The sequence below is a fragment of the Triturus cristatus genome, chromosome 8 (genome assembly GCF_964204655.1).
Source record: "Triturus cristatus chromosome 8, aTriCri1.1, whole genome shotgun sequence".
In the NCBI taxonomy this organism is placed as follows: domain Eukaryota; kingdom Metazoa; phylum Chordata; class Amphibia; order Caudata; family Salamandridae; genus Triturus; species Triturus cristatus.
The window spans coordinates 595,800,351-595,818,257 of record NC_140591.1 but is presented as its reverse complement, the minus strand read 5'-3'; the positions used below and the strand labels follow the sequence as shown (position 1 = coordinate 595,818,257).

At 42.2% G+C, this 17,907-nt stretch overlaps 1 long non-coding RNA gene across 1 annotated transcript in view; it reads left to right on the top strand.

Moving 5' to 3' along the window:
• The window catches only part of LOC146802452 (uncharacterized), a 78,159-nt gene extending 61,021 nt beyond the window's left edge, over positions 1-17,138 (top strand). The window contains exon 3 of the long non-coding RNA XR_014967394.1: positions 16,710-17,138. This is a non-coding gene — a long non-coding RNA (uncharacterized LOC146802452). The remainder of the gene's footprint in view (positions 1-16,709) is intronic.
• Positions 17,139-17,907: the final 769 nt, after the last annotated feature.

Here is a 17,907-nt window from a genome sequence, read left to right as displayed (position 1 = left end):
ATGCCTTCTGTGAATACCGAAAGTCTTAAAATTAGGATTTTTCTCAGTTTAGGAGTCCTAAAGCTAGGACACCTAACTTTACGACTACTAAACTGAGAAAATCCTAATTTTAAGACTTTTGGTATTCACAGAAGGCATTTAGGAGTCCTAAAGTTAGCAGTCCTAACTATACTACTACTAAACTGAGAAAAATCCTAATATTAAGACTTTCGGTATTCACAGAAGGCATTTAGGAGTCCTAAAGTTAGGACTCCTAACTTCTGTGAATACCAAAATGAGTAAGTGCCTTCTGTGAATACCAAAATGAGTAAGTGCCTTCTGTGAATACCAAAATGGTAGTAAGTTTAGGATTTTGTCTTAAGTTAGTTCTGTGAATCGGGCCCTGTCAGTTGACACCTTTGTGTTCTACTGCAGCTTCCCAGAGTGTTCTAAAGAACAACTAGAGCGCTAACAGTCCTACTTATGACAAACGTATGGCACAACTGAAGCCATCTTGGTTGGAATAAAGTGGTAACTCTTAAAACATTTAATGTAAAAAGGAACAAAATGAGGGGGTTCATTTTGCCATAGAAAGTATGATTAGTGCTGCAGAAAGAAAAATTAGGGCACATTTTGAGTGACTTCTCAAATCCTCTTCTATTTCATTAAAAAATTCTGACATGCAGACTGAAACATGCACTTTCAATACCAGCAGCAGACTTCTCTGGTGAGCAGTAGCTTTACTACAGTGATCTAATAAGCAACTAGTGTGCTAACATTCAGAATTTATGGCAAATGTGTGACACATCTGAATGCCTTCTTAATGGAATCAAAGTAAAAAACTGAAAGTTTTTCCTATTGAGGAGACTGTAGTAAATGAGGAAATTAGGAAACATCATAACAAATGAGTCTCCCAAAATGGCCACCAGAGACAAAAGAGCCCACATGTAGCCCAAATATCACCAAGATGTAGCCCAAGTATAGCCCAATGACAGAATATCCCAGAGTGTTCTAACGAACAACTAGAGCGCTAATAGTCTTACTTATGACAAAAGTATGGCACACCTGAAGCCATCTTGATTGGAATAAAGTGGTAACACTTAAAACATTTAATTTAAAAAGGAACACAATGAGGGGGTTCATTTTGCCATAGAAATTATGATTAGTGCTGCAGAAAGAAAAATTAGGGCACATTTTGAGTGACTTCTCAAATCCTCTTCTATTTCATTAAAAAATTCTGATATGCAGACTGAAACATGCACTTTAAATACCAGCAGCAGACTTCCGTGGTGAGCAGTAGCTTTACTACAGTGATCTAATGAGGAACTAGAGTGCTAACATTCAGAATTTAAGGCAAATGTGTGACATATCTGAATACCTTCTTGATGGAATCAAAGTAAAAAACTGAAAGCATTTCCTACTGAGGAGACTGCAGTAAATGAGGAAATTAGGAAAGTTCATAACAAATAAATCTCCCAAGATGGCCGCCAGAGAAAAAAGAGCCCAAATGTAGGCCAAATATCACCCAGATGTAGCCCAAGTATAGCCCGATGACAGAATGTCCCAGAGTGTTCTTAAGAACAACTAGAGCGCTTACTGTCTTACTTATGACAAAAGTATGGCGCATCTGAAGCCATCTTGATTGGAATAAACTGGTAACACTTAAAACTTCATAACAAATAAATCTCCCAAGTTGGCCACCAGAGACAAAAGAGCCCAAATGCAGCACAAATATCACCCAGATGTAGCCCACGTGTAGCCCAATGACAGAAGTGTGCAAAACACTTCTTTTTTGTGTATTTGCAGTTTTATATAGTGCAGACTTGTCAGGTATTGGAGTGCTTTACATGAGCATTGGTTACATCACACAAGATCAAATTCATTTTGGTTGTAGACATGGGGAGATCAAGTGATTTGACCAGAATCACAGAATATTGATCTGAAGCAGAAACTCCAACCTGGTTCCCCAGTTGCAAAGTCTGCAGCTCTGGAAGTAACACCACATCCTCTCCCCTAGGTGCAACATTTAATCAAGTGGTCAAATAATAAAACAAACATAAAGATTACAAATAATTTAAAAGTTCTTTGTCGCTATTTGAAAACTCAGAGAATATGTCCTCATTTTAGTTTTTTAGAGCACTAACCATAATTTTTATGCAAATAAGACCCTCTCATATATGTAATTTCTAAAGGAAATACTCTAGGTATTACAGTTTTGATTACATCAAGATGACGTCAGGCGTTCCACACTTTTGTAATAAATATAGAATGTTAGCAATCTAGTTGTTCATTGGGATACTGTTGAGAGGCAGGGGCCAGGGGCACGGACTCTGAAAATTGAAGGCAGGTAGGAGAGTGCAGAGGCACAAAGTTTACCACACTGGGCAGGCAGGAAGGGCAGTGGCAGCACAACAGACTATGGAGGGCAGTGGAAAGGGGGCAGGGGCAACAAACCAACAATACAGGACTGGCAAGAGAGGCTGTGGCAATATAATAGACCATTGTGGGCAGAAGGAAGAGGCAGTGGTAGTACAACCATACATGCCAACAGACCCATTTCAGCCAGGAAACATCCAATGTTTTTAAGCTCAAATTGGCTTTATTTGATCTGTCTCCTGTCTACAATCTCCTCTTTTTCAATGTAACTCAAAGGGGAAAAACAATACCCCAAGTTTTTTTCAAAATCTCCCTCTTACCAAGTTCAAAATGTTCGCAAGTATGGTACATTGGATCATGGTAGGCAGGAGGAGTTGGGGTAGGGACATGGACTCGGATAACAGAGGACAGGAGGGACATGGAGAGGTGCACCAAACTGACCCTACAGGGCAGGCATCAGGGTTTGCAGCAGCACAATACACCACACAGCGCATGCAGCACGGGAGTGCAGCACAACAATCCATAGAAAGCAATAGGGAGGGGACAGGACCATGCACATGGACAACAGAGAACAGAGGGGAAAGAGGCAATGGTAGTTAGCTGACCATAATGGACAGACAGGAGAGAAAGCTGCAGCAAAACAGACCATAAATGGCGGAGGGACGGATCAGGGGCATTACAATGGAACAGACAAGCCAGGAGGGAGGGAATAGGGGTCTGCACAAGGAAACAGAGGGCTGGGGGCAACGGGCAGGGCAGGAGCAGCAAGATGACCATGGAGGTCAGGCAGGATGGGCACTAGAAACAAGACACACCATGGAGAGCAACAATGAGACTATGATGGCATACACACAGACCATGGAGGGAAGGTGGGAGGGGGTCAGGGGCAGCTAGCTGACCACACAGGGAAGGTGGGAGGGGCCATGGCAGCACAGAAGACCATGCATGGCAAGCGGGAGGGTTAGTGGCAGCACAGTGGCTATGATTGGCAGGAAGGAGGGTGCAGGGGCATGCACAAAGGACCATGGAGGATAGAAGGGAGGGTCAGGACCTGGCACAGACAAGAGAGTTCAGGGGAAGGGGCCTCACAACAGACCGTACGGGGCAGGCAATAGGAGCAGTTTCAGCACAACAGACCAGGGAGGGCAGAAGGGTGTGGCAGTAAAATGGACCATGGAGGACAGGAGGAAGGGGATAGGGGCATGGCATGTGGACAGGCAGGGTGGAGGTGGCAGGGACAGGTTACAGTAATCTGACAATACTAGGTAGGTGGGAGGGGAGTGGCAGCTCACCAGAACACTCAGAATAGATAGGAGTGACAGGTCCATGGAACATGGTGGGCAAAAAGGATGGAGCAGGGGCATGTACAAAGACATCGGAGGGCAAGGGGAAGGAGAATAGGGGCAGCAAGCTAAGCACAGAGGCTAAGCAGGAGGTCAATGATGGGCCATAGAATTGGGCAATGGAGGGCAGGAGGAGTGGACTGGTACATCATGCTAAATGGAGGGCAGTGGCAGCACATCAGACCATGCATGGCAGGAGGGAGGAGGCTAGTCCATTGAACCTAACTAGTCTCTAAAGTTGTAATATAAAATATGTGCTGGGGAGTGTAACGTTGCATATGCACTGTGACAAAGATATGGATCCCAGATTTTAATATGTTTGGCATAGCGCTGTGCGTTATAACATAGGCATCGAGGAAGGCACGTTAGATGGGGCAATATAACCCGTGCGAAGGCAAGTGTGGCATGGCATGTTCACGGGGTGGTGTTACAGTGCACATGGGCTAGAGAGTGTCATAGCATACGCACTAGCTGGTGGAATACAACACAGAGGTGTGTGACACTCGGCGGGCACTGGTGGGTGTAACACAGCATTGAGCTCAGCCAGGAGCACGCTGTGACTCTCAAGTGAGGTTTGTCTCCTTTCCAGAGAGTAAAATAAAAAGTATTACACATCCGGCGGTGGATGTGTGTTTTATTAACCGTGAGGGGGTTTCTTGCATAGTTTGGTCGAATTTTTGTCGAATCCCCTTTGAATGGCTTGGTGTGCGTGTGTATTAAATGTGCCCGTCAATAGCTACCCATGTTTGTATAAATAAACGACAAGGGTGTCTACTTGGAGAGTACCCACCGGCGGGGGCACCAAGATTAGGCACGGTAGGGCGTCAGACACGTCAGAGCTTCACTAGCAGTGTAAATACATTCCACGCAAATCATCATGGTGATAGGTACATACGGTTTGTCCAGCATGTCCTAGGTGTTTCTAAAAATATATTGAAAAAAATAATAATAAAAAACAAAGGCCGGCCCCGGGGGATGGGGTCCCCGGGCCATAAGTAGCCTGAGGAGGGGGGCAACGCAGCCTAGAATTTTCTAGATTTTCATTCTGGGGCCCCCACGGTCCAACCGCATCCTGTCCACGACAGAAGACCATCCGTCATCTCTCAGCAATGCAGCGCCACCCCCTACGTCCTCCACTTCTAGCACGTCGGACACCCCAGACCGGGTTGGAATTATCACCGGTTATTTGGGGCCTGCCCTCCGACTTCTTCCAACACGGTACAGCCCTGAAGAGTCACATGATAACTCCTTATGATATAAAAAAAAACTTTTGCAAACTAACTCTTGTGTCGACCGCTGCTTTGTAAAAATTATGAAAAACATTGAAACTAACTCTTTAATACCCTCACCAAGTGTGCCCAGGACTGTGCGTATTTTCCAGTGTGGATCTTTCGACCCACACAAATCCGGGGGTTACTGGGTAAATCCCCCGACCTGGCAGCACCGTACTTACTTAGATCCTCATGAACATAACGCGTACTAGTCTGAGCGCCACTTCTTCCTGTCCTCACTAAAAACCCCACCCCTAGCTCTCATGTGTTTCATCTGTTGATGCAAAGGACGGTGGGGTGCAATTTCGTCTGGGAAGCTCGAGGGCACTCGCTCATCTGGGAGTGGATTGGTTTTGGAGTTTGAAGCGTCTTAGCATGCTTCTCTAGTTTGGACCCACCTCCGGTCCTGCCCCTTGATGCTGGCCCTCTTAAGGGACTGGGAGGCTCGTCTGCACAGCGTTCACAGTGCAGCCTATACTGCAGCCAGTTTTGATTTACTTGGTGGTCCTTAGCAGCCATCTTAGGAGGTGCTCCATCGACATTGTAGGCTGTGTTAGCTGTTTTTATTCCCTCTATGCTTTTCCTGTTTTTCTCACTTGATTTAATTGTTTTTTTGTTACCAGTAGTCCTGAAGCACAATATCAGCGGCTTAAGCAAAATATTTCAAATCAATGCTGCTAAATACTCCACTAAGCATCTCATTAGCAGTTAACACTCTTACCAATTTAAACTATAAAATCACTATTCTAAAAAATCCTTCTGCAATAAATTAGAGGACTTTTTTAAACAAAAGTAAATGCTATATTTTCCGAGTTCATCACTCATACAAATTTGGCAAACCTGGACGCTTGGTGAAGCAATTTCTACCAAACCAAACCCAGGTTATTTTGCTCTTCCTGCTTTCACCCCCCTGTTCGGAGGAGAAGCTTACAAAGTTGATTGAATCCTCCAAATCTGCCAGGTTCTCCATGCAGTTTCAGAGACGGAGTTAGTCCATCTCACGGTGCTCCTGAAGAAAGTCCTAATTTTTGGACATTTTCCAACAGCATGGAAAAAAGCATAATTACGTCTGCTTTAAAAAAAAAACTACCCTAGACAGGCCAATCTCCCCATTTCCTCTCCCAGCCAAAATATTAGAGAGGGCAATGAATCAAGATATTATGGCTTCCTCGAAGACTTCCATCTGTACAGAGTCAGCCCTTATGGTAGCGACAGAGGAAATCCGAGCCATTATTGATGATGGTGGAAAGGCTGATATGACTTTACTTGATCTTTCGGCTGCACTTGATACGGTCAACCACTCTTTGCTGATCAACTGGCCTGAAAGCATCAGCATCAAGGGTCTGGCACTATCACTGCTGAGCTCCTTCTTATCAAATACAGAACAAGTAGTCACTCTGGAAGAGCTTGCCTCAGAACCCTTTTCACTTCCTTGTGGGGTCCCTCAAGAATATTTGTTAAGCCCCACTGTTTTCAACATTTATGTCATGCCGCTGATCAAACTAATCTGGTCCTGTGGCTTTTCAGTCATTTCTAATGCTGTCGACACTCAGAGAGTAGTCTTGGTCTCTTCCACCATCGAAAAGTTGGCCAGACAGTTCAAAAACTGCATGAGCAATAGTATCAGTTGGATGCAGAAAAACTGCTTCAAAATTAATTCTGAAAAGACAGATGTACTTCTATTGAGCAGTCACACCTCCTTTTGGAGCACTGACTTATGGCCTTCGAATCTTGGCGCACTCCTGCCACCAGTCCAAAAAGCCCAAAGTCTAGGGGTCTTTTTAGATATTAAGATGTACTTCACTGACTATATTAACCAGGTGACATCCTCCTGCTTTCTCACAGTAAAAATCCTTTTATCCCTACAGAGCTGCAGAAAACAGTCACTGTAGCCTATAACAGTCTGTGGGCACCCAGCAAAGCCTACTAAAAAACTAGAGATTATTTAAAACGTGGTAGCCCACTTGCTGATGAAATGTCCTAAATGTATCTCTGTCTCACAAACTATCATCAGTTTGCATTGGCTGTCAGTGAGTGAGCAGGTCAAGTTTAAGGCCTTGTGTTGGGCCCATAAGGCCCTTCAGAATGTTGGTCCTGTCTTTTTCCCAAAAATCTTCCAATGGCACCTACCTACCCGCAATTTACGCTCCCGCTTTGGAAGAAGGGTAACAATTCCCAGATTCATAAAGACCCATTGGGAAGGCAAAAGCTTCTCTTTCTCAACATGTAAGTGGCGGAACTCACTGCCTGGCCATCTCAGAGCACAACCAGATGTGGTCAAATTCAGGAAGCAGTTGAAAACCTGGATTTTTTCTTCTACTATTAAATAGGCCTTCCACATTGCCTATATAGCGCTCTATCTGGACTCTAGTGCCAAGACCCGGATTGGCATTCGCGTGCTTTCCAAGCTGATACTTACTTACTTACAAACAATTTTTGCATTGTCTTATGGAAATCACACGTGTCTGCATTTATAGTCAAGCCTGCTTTGGCAAGTAAACAACATAATTGTGTAAGAGCTTTATTGTGTTCTTTTTGTGTGGAACTGAAAACCCATATATCATCACTGTATTTGAACACATTCATGACACACTGTATGATATGTCAAGCGACGTCTTAAAACAATTCTACAGCCGATGACACATCACAACTTAGGTGAGCGAAGACCTTTACAACATTAAAGTTGTCTTACTATGTCAAAAATGTGTGGACCTGGATGCTGTTCTCGTTTAATTGTCTTCTTTGTCTGGAGCATGTCAACGCATATGCGTACAGCTCCTTCACAGTTCTGTTTAGGCATTACGACGATGGGAGAACTCATTCTTTTGACTAGTAGAATGCTCGATAATATCATGCAAGTAACAATTCAAATTCTTTTCAACAACTTCTTGCAGATGAAAAGCAATTTATCTATGTGAAAAATATATAGAAGCAGCAAGGTAGACTCGATCACTGCACCACCTAACAGAGTTACATATATTATTTGTAACAACAGTATTGCCCTCCTCAAATGACCAGCTGCCAAATAGTCACAACTAATATATAAAAGAACATTGAGGATGAGAGGCAACACATGAGTTGCCTCTCATCTTCTGTGTTCTTGCAGCAATTCATCTATGTCTCTGAACAACAGGATGGACGTCCTCATCTATATGCAACTTTACTTTCAGAGTCTTAAGCTTTCCCAAACCATAAAATAACGAAAGAAACTGACTTACTATTTTGAGTTGATCATTCAGGTTGTAATTCACAGAAATCAGTCCCATGTCAGCGGCTGTGCTAAAACTGAGTATACAGTAAAAGACAACAGGAGTATGACCCATAGACCAGGTTGAGATCTGGGTAAGTGTATGTAGTTGACAACAATGTCTCAACTGGATTCAATGAGGCAGGTAGATGCAGGTGTATGAACACGACATTACAAGGCAGAAGCAAAAAGGGGAGACTACCAATATTCTTTCAAAAGTGATCATGGCATCCTATATTTAAATTCACGTTTATACAAAACAGTTATGGCAGCACTGTGGGCATAAGTTGCAAAGGCAACCCAAGAGAACTTTGTGCACGTTGTGCTCATGATATAATGAGTGGCAGCGCAAGTGACAAGTGGAAAAACACAGCGAAAGACGCAAGGTGACAAGATGATGAAAAAATATATATACAAGAATCAATGGTTCAGTAGATTTGGTTCTTATCAGTGATTAGAAGATATACAACTTTTTATGAATCAAGTTTGAGTAAGCGCCGGACGTGTGATTCTGCCGCACACCGTCGTATCTTCCTCCTTTTCCATGATTGCACACAGCCTCCACACGCATTGCTTCTTCAAATGAACCTTGACTTTTTTAAGGGCGTTGATGCAGCCCATGTAAAACTTAATTTGAGCCGATAGATTCCTGTGCTCGGCATCGACACTTAATTGTTTACACTGGGGCTTGTGACAGTGTGCCACAAGGTGGCGCTGTCGGGCTGATTTAGAAATTACCACAGCAACAGTTAGTTATTAATTCAATATACATTATAAATGACTATTAGCTGATTGCACAAGCCATTCTTATAGTTTTGGGGGCTTGAAATAGTCCAAATTGTAACACTTGTAAGAGTGTGATGGTTAGTAGTTCTGTTGTTATCATCATTGGCTCCATGGCAGGGACAATGTGTGGTGCAAGCTGCAGTGCCCTCCCAAAGAGAGCGCTGGCACTTATTCTGTTTCAAATTAAGCACTTAGCCTATGTATATACTTTGGTTTTCGATAGCAGAAGTTGCGGCAATGGAGATAATTGATTGTATTTCTCCTCAGGCATAATGTTTATTCATGCTGTACTGTTGATAATGAAAGGTATCGAACAACCATTTACTTTCAGTGTAATCTTAGGACAATGTTTGAATCACTTTTGTGCTTTAGCATGTTGGTCTTTCTTTGACTAACATTTTTCTTCACAAGCGGCTAAACCAACAGGCACACGCTTTCCTCAGGTAAACATCAACAGGGCACGCTCATTTTCTTCACTTTCATTTGATACTAATATGGAAGAACTTCTAATCCCTTTTTCTTAATTTGTTCATTACTCTTTGGTCTATCAGCCCTGTTTAATAGACCTCGCCGCATATCATCTTTTCTGCCAATTAAATAACTTACATCTTGGTGCCCTACCTGGTTTTGTCCTCCCTGAACAATGCCCCAATTATTTAGTTTGACCACAGACCCTCCCTGAACGTACTTGTTTTGCCACGCTTGATGCCTTATTTTTCTTCCGTATTTTCTTCCGCTTCCCATCGTTAGCCCTGAAGTATTTCTTCTTCCCGACAATTGACCTAATTTGTCCATTTTATAGTTAATTTTTTTCACTGTACCGTTATTTTGGGGCAACACCATAACACTTACTGAATATTTTCTTAATATTCCTCTTTTATACATGACGGTCATAACTCAATATGTCACCTGCCAAAGCAAGCACCATGACCTGACACTTTCACAGCAACTGGCCATTGCTGTTCCCCAATTTCCGGCTCCCATGCATGTCTTAATGGGCCAGCGTGAGTCGCAGCACTTCTTTCAGACCGCAGAGATTAAAGGACGTACAGGAGATACTCCTTTTTGACACATCGGATATTTTACCTTGTAAGTGTGCAGACTACCTCCTGTTCATAGTCTAATCTTACGGCCCACCCACCGCATTCATTGCTTGGTTTTTATCATGTTACTTTGTTAATTGTGTTTTTTCGTATCCTCTGCATTTCCGTTCTGGTTACTAATGAAACGTTTTACCTGCAACTCTTTTGCTCCCTGCTCGCATAACTCTTAGGTGATGCTCGCTACAGTTAATTACATCTTGACCTTCTTGTATCACCGTTGCCACCCGTCCCAAAACGACTTTTTATGTGACACTCACTCTGGTTTCCTTACACGACCCGTCCACCGCATTTGTGTTTTTCGGGACCATGCTTTATTTTATCAAGCCCTCCAATTCCCCGCTCAAATCGCTATTAATCAACATGACACACATTTATCACCGCTGTTACCCACCTCGTTCATCCCCATTTCGAATGCGATCGTGCCCTCCTGGGTTTTCACTGGTGCTTTGGTTGTCCCTGCGACATTCTTTTCCTTTGTCGCTGACACACTGATCTTTGAACCTTCACAGATTGCAATACAATTACTCAACAGAGAACGCCTTGGTAAGTTGAATTTGACTTGCTTATGTGTTAACTAATTTCCCAGGAAAGGAACAGTTTTACCTTTTGCTTCTTGAATCTTGTACGCCCTACAACATATCTAAACATATCCTATATTGCAAATTGTATGTTGACTATGATTATCAGACACCAGGCTCATTGTGTCAAGTTATTTCCGTGTAAGGTACCACCCTATATATACGCAAAGTGAGTTTCCAAGCTGCTTTACTGTATGCTCATGCCTATGCCTTTATTTCTCTGTACCTATGTACCCATTTGAGTATTGTTTTTATGTATCTGTGCATTTGTGACACTATTTGTCATGACCTAAATATCTTTGTTTGCATCTTTTTCTTCTCCGTTAAATCATACCTTCACACACAATGTACTCTATCGGCCATCACTTACATTTTCCCAACTTCTCCTCCCTAACCAACTTTTATCACATTTTCTCTCTCCTCTCTGCATACCTGTATCGGACTTATTTCTTGACTCCTTTCTCTCCGTTCACCACCATGTTGGCCTCTTGGATTCTTCCTTATCACTTTCATTCTCACAACCAGCCTTGCGAAAGCCCGAGCCTGCTGTCGGCCGCTTTGTATTTTTTGCACATGTCTTCAAATAAAGAAGAAAAGACTACCGCAAATGAGTACTCAACTATCTCTGTATACACAACGGATAAAACAAAAATTAGGGATGTAGTCACAATATAAATCTGCATGAACAAAAAAAGTACAAACCAATCACACATGCTGATATAGAAGAACTGTTTGACGACGATTTAGATGATGATTGACTTTGTTCAGTGTTGATTTGTCATATCTGATGTCACCACTTGGCCTTCTGGGTGTTCGTCTAACATAGCTACTGGAATGTTCTAGCGGCCATTTTGTCCTTGCGCCGTGATACACTTACTTTTTCTTTCACTTTGCAAACCATCACAAAATAGTTTTCCTTCACATAGTCTTTACATTTCTGTCCAAGAATGTGGAAACGAAAATCCACATTTAAAATGCAACTTCTTTTTACGTATAGACATCGCTTTGTGTCCTTAAGTCTTTTGTTTTGGCTTCCTTTTCACACTCATGACTGATTCATTCTGGGAGCCTCCGGCCTCCATTTCAGCAACTTGTCTATCAGCGCTCCCTTCAGTTCTGACAGCGATTCACACTTGCTCCAGACTAAGTTTCTCTCAGCATTCGTCTTCTGAATGAATTTGATAAGCGCCCATCAATAACTCTCAGACGTATAGTTACTTCATCATAAAATTCACTGAACCTACAATGTCTGATGAGTGTGTTGAGTCTCTCCACAAATTCATCACCGGTTTCTCCAAATTTCTGATGTTCTTGGTTGAAGATGTTTTGTTCGTATTCAGCATTGGATATTGGATCAAACTTGGGATTCAATACTTCCATAATCTAACAATATGTGACTTCTTCATCAGTTCACAGCATTTTCTTAATGACTTCTTTTACACCTGCACCACCAAGACTTTTGAGATACGTGATAAACTTTATGCTATCAGTCTCTTTAAGTGCATCAATGAAATCATCACATGTCACTATCCAAGCAGTCCATCTATCACTAGTAGTCAGTGTTTTGGCAGTATCGAATGGTGGTGGTGGTTTCAGGAAAACCCCAGTATTGTAGCCATTTCTGGGAGTGGCTGACATTGAGAGTGGAGCCCTCTCTGATATTGTCTGCTGTCCACTTGGACCTGCATCATGCATACCATCTCTAAGACCCTGTTCTGTTCTGACCTCTCAGTCAACTTGGCCCTTCGATGGAAATGTGACCTCCCGCTTGGTCTTCATGGGAGTCCTTCACTTTTTTGGAGAACTCTGGAGTTGTTCTGAGTCACCACCCTGCAGCTTTGATCGCATGCTGCTTCAGATATGAACAGCTCCATAAGCACAACCCAGGGCACTTCTTCTGAGGTTGCTCTTCCCAACTCTGTGGTACGACTCTCTTTATTCAGTTCTGGTAAACATATGACTGTTTCTTGTATTTGACTTTGCTTTGCTTTTAGGCATCTCTTTGTACTGCCTGACACCTGGTTGATCTCTGCCGCACAGTACTTCTGATCGCAACGTTATCTTGCAATTTGCTGACACTTCTTGCTGCTCTTTCAAAATCTGGTTTCATCCACCTTTAGTGTTATTACTCCGTGTTACCTGTGACTGTATATTGCATAGCAGTACGATCACTTTATGTATGGTCTGAGTAGCAGGTTCTTGGTCACGTTATGTAGATTTATTTGCACTGCTTTCATTTTTTTAAACTTTTTTACAGTGGCTGGAGTTGCACTTTGACACCACATGCGTTTAAGCATTGGTTCTGTACTTCAACTCGAACACACGTGGCACACATGAGCAGTTTGCTTGGACCACTGCAAACTCTCAGGAGTGCACTGTCGATCTTCGGGTAACTTATCCCCTCACTCATCGCCAGTTATAGTGTCCTCCCCAGCCTGAGTTCCCACCAATGACTATGTGTACCTATGAACTCAACATTCTAAACAAGTCTTCATTGCATTGCGGTCTAACACTTACATCGCAGTTCTATGGAGTCTATCAGGAACCACATGGGTTCAATCATTTCAAATTTTCAAGACACTGTGATGGTCCACTTTGTCAAGGCTATAGAGAGATTAAAAAAGATCTTGACAACTTTTGTAGCTTGGTCCAATTCAAGGACTATATCAACCGGAAATCTCATTTTACGCCCAAACACCTGCCTGGTGATGATCCACTAAAGATTGCTTTCTAAATAAAGTTGCCATTGGATAAATATGTTCTACTCTAAAAACTTAACAAAGAAGAAAAAGTTAGTGACTGACGTATACTTTACCAGGTTAAAGTGGTTAAAGTAAGGCCTTATTAACAAAGAAAGAATTGGTGCCACCTTCAATTCTACAAGAACCCCCTCCATCTTTAGATGGGTACACCCACTCCGAAACATCAGGCATGTAACCTCGGCACCATCCTGGACTGTAAGCTCTCCCTGAAACGATAGGTTAACGCCATTAACTCAGCATGCTTCCACACTTTCTGCATGCTCCGCAGAATCTTCAAATGGTTTCCCATCATCACCAGGAAAACAGTGACTCTCTCCCTCATCACCAGCCGTCTGGATGGCAGCAATTCACTCTCTGCAGGCATCACCATTAAACTCTTGAGAAGACTCCAAACGACCCAGAATATAGCAGCCAGACTGATCCTCAACCTGCCCAAAAGGACGTACATCACCCAGCACCTGAGAGACCTCCGCTGGCTCCCCATACAGAAAAGATGTCAATTCAACGCCTACAAAGCCCCCCACGACCAAGGATTGGCATACATGAACCATCACCTGAGCTTCCACCAACCATGCAGAAACCTCTGCTCCGCTCACCTCGCCCTCGCACAGACACCGTGCATCTGCCACTGCCGCACTGGAGGACGATACTTCTCCCACCTCGCTGCCAAATCCTGGAACACCCTTCCCCTTCACCTTCGAACATCACCCTCTTGAAAGACTTCAGAAAGGGACTCAAGACCTGGATCTTCGACTGGGACTGGCAGCTCAGTGCCTGGATACACTCACGGGTGATAAGCCACGCTATACATAAAGGGATTGATTGATAGGTTAATGAAGTTAAGGAACTGATCAGCAAACGAGGGCCCACACAGACGTTACGCATTCTTTTTGCAATTTTATGCATGGATTTAATTCACCCAGCCCTCCATCTTCAGGGGATACTTATTATAGGCCGCTTACCTATTTCTTAGCTTCCCTTTCCCATGTCTTGTTCTGTTGTATGCTGGACTTTATTAGCTTGACGATTCCTTGGTTCTGCTGTAATGTGACATTCACATTTGATAATCTACCCAGAGTTGATTTTGTCACTGACTGCTTCTTGTTACAGAATATTGAACTTCTGTTGACAATAAAGGGGCATTTTAAAGGATAGGTACATAACCATCTCAAATGTGCATAAAGGGCACAAATGAATTTTTGCACCATTTTCAGCTTGTTTCACATCGAATTGGCCAAACTGACCTAGTTCTCTTCCATATTCTCAAATCATTGTTAAAGCAGAGCAAATATTGAGAAACTGATTCTGAAACACATGGAAAAAAGACATATCTGTTACTTAAAATTAATTGAGAAACTGATTCTGAAAAACACCTACAAAAAAGACAGATCTGTTACTTAAAATTTATTGAGAAACTGATTCTGAAACACATGCAAAAATGACATATCTGTTAACTTAAAATTCATTGTACCTATGTCATACAGTTGTTAACAAAGAAAACCCTTGCCTATAAATACTATTTGCTAAATTAGGAAGTGAACTAATCTTTCACCATTTTTCCTGTACTTGCATTAAAACGGGAGTACGTAAATTTTGCCATCAAATTTCACATTTTAAAGGTGCAGAAAAAAGTAATTGTCCCATTACTTATTTAAGCAACTACTGGCAAAGGTAATAGGTCTGGAAATATTTCAGGGCTTATTTATGAACCCTTGCGACACTTTTGCACCACCGATATAAAAAATGCACCACGTTGCGCCATATTTACAAAGTGACGCATCTAGGCAGATGCGTCACTTTGTAAACCCCTGCGCTACATTAATTCTGCGTCAGGTATAATGTATGAAGGGTGGGCGTACCCCTACATCAAAGCCTCGTAGAAGTGGCGCATTGAAAAGATTTCCGTGCGTCAAGGGCGTCATTGCATAAAACCTTACGCCTCATGGCAGGCGTAAGACTGACACAGGCCCTTTCACTGGGGCTTGCCCCGTGTGAAAGGAACAATGCTGGAGTTGCATCACGCTTCTGCCACAATCCAGCAATGCATCAGTTTTGCGCCGACAGATATGTCAGTAATACTGACGTATCTGTCATTACTTGTGACATGATGCGTCATACAGTAAATATGATGCATCAATGGTGTCACAAGGAGGTCGCACTGTGAAGTGTCACATCGCTGCTTGTCGCAGCGATGTGACACTTCTCATAAATAAGGCCCTTCCTTTTTTTATTGGAAGCACCATCATGGTTGTCATATGCTTGCAATACATTTTTTATTTAAAAACATTCATTGATGTTGCTTAGTATTATTTTTGACGGAGAGACAAATATGATCTCCACCTATCCCAGCACTCAAATTGCGGGCAGCCACTATGTTACAAGGACACATAAAGAGATTAACATTAAAAAGTGAAAGAAAATAAATCATCATCTAGCTGACACCCTAAATCTTGACAGAATAATGGCTAGTTTTTATCCTTGAGATAAATAAATATAATAAATAAATAATATGCATACTTCTAATCACGTTTGATAGTGAAAAGAAATAACTATTTTTAAGAGGACATGAGCAGTGCGTCAATACTTTTTGCAGTTGCTCAAAGTGAAGGGAACCCAAGGGTAAAGATGGCTGACCCTTTGGCCCATGATGTGTACCGTGGTGGGTGGAAGCAAAATGTGAATCATAAAAAAGAGACACGTGGATAAAGCCAGCTGATCAAAAGCCCCTCTATGTATGCATATTATGTGCAATTTGTTTGGAATCAAAATTGCCTGGCTGCCAACTAAAGTTGTCCAAAGGCCAGATCTAAAAACACAACAAAAGTAAAGCAAATTAGTTTGCTAGATTGCCCTTGCTTCATTGCCTATTTTATAAGCTGAGCTCTAGTGAAAAAGACAAGTTCTCCATTTTGCACCATTGAAAAGTTTAGGTAAGTGCAGGCTCTGTTTTCACTACTTGGATTTCTCAGAAATACTTTGACTACAGTCTTATCAGGTCATACTACTTCTTTTGTATTGCATTGATACTGTTTAATCAAAATGAAACTTTTTAGGCGGTTAATCCTTTTTTCTGGCTTATAATCATATACAGTTAGTCTATATGAACTGCAATGACATACAGATCCATTTTCATGTCTGTTGTGATGTACATTGTGGCTTACTAACAACACTGAGGGACACTGAGCCTGCCCATTGCTTACCATTAGTTGTCATTCTTTGTCATTCTCATTTTCCTGCTTCTTATTTTTCTTATTTATGTTTCAGCTCCCAGTCTCTCCCACGGACCATTTCCTCTCAACCGTCGCTTTGAATGGCTGGCACCATTGCCTCCACTGTAAGATTTTCAAGGACAACCTCTCACTCTTGTGTGAGGCACTCCATGAGAGCGCATGTGTTTTTCAACTGTCGCCCTCCCCATTTTTCTCTCTGCGGCCCGAGTGCTGTTCACTGCCCCATCCATGATTTGCTCACCAGTGTGCTTCTCCCCTTTGTCTCCCCACACCCTCTATGTTGCTTTCCATTACAGATGCCCATCACGCCGCTTACTCATTTCCTTAAACCCCTGCCCTCACCTGTGTTTCTTTACACACATCTCTGATGTTTAAGGTTTCCTAAACCCTTCTTATCCTCCCCTGTGTTGCTCAGGCTGCTCCAGTCCCAGTGTTGCTTTGGATGACTGCCCGTTGCTTTAAAAAACTCTTTGATCATTTAATTTTTTTCATTTTAGTTACTGATCAAACTCGTATAGGTAGCTAAAAAATAAATAAAAAGCATCTACGTTATTTTGTAGGTGTGCAAATGCAACATCGAAAAGACATGGTGGTGTGTGTGCCTTTTTTATTTCTAAATGGTGCATTGACAATGCTGTGTTGCATGGTTTAAACCATTGGCAAAGGCAATAGGTCACAACGGCGATTATTATTTCCATTGTCAATGTTTCTTTACTCCAAAACCCATTGATTTTATGTGGCCTCCTTTATCTGAAATTGCTTTAATCCATTATTGTCAGTGTGAGAAATTTGGTTGTTAGTTGACTGGGGTGTGAACCCTCATCAAGCAACAGCCGCAATCCCCCGAAAAAAGTCACTAAATTAACCTGTGCTTAAATCTGGATAGCTTAGCACACAAAGCAGGCAGGCTTAACTTAGAAGCAATGTGTAAAGTATTTATGCGGAACACAAACAGTAATAAAGTGAAAACACAACACAAGAAAAATCCCAAGACAATTTAGAAAACTAGACTGAATTGTAATAAATTATTTGAAACCAAAACAACAAAAATCAGTAGAATCAGAGTTATGAATTAAAAAATTTTAAGGTTCAAAATTCCAGGTAAAAAATCAGACTACCAACCGCCGCCATCTGGTCACACGAGACCGGGTCAAAGTCGAAAGTTGAGGCCAATGGAGTGCAGTTTGGATATAAGATGTGGATTAGGCCCAGTCAGCTTTTACCTTCGGACT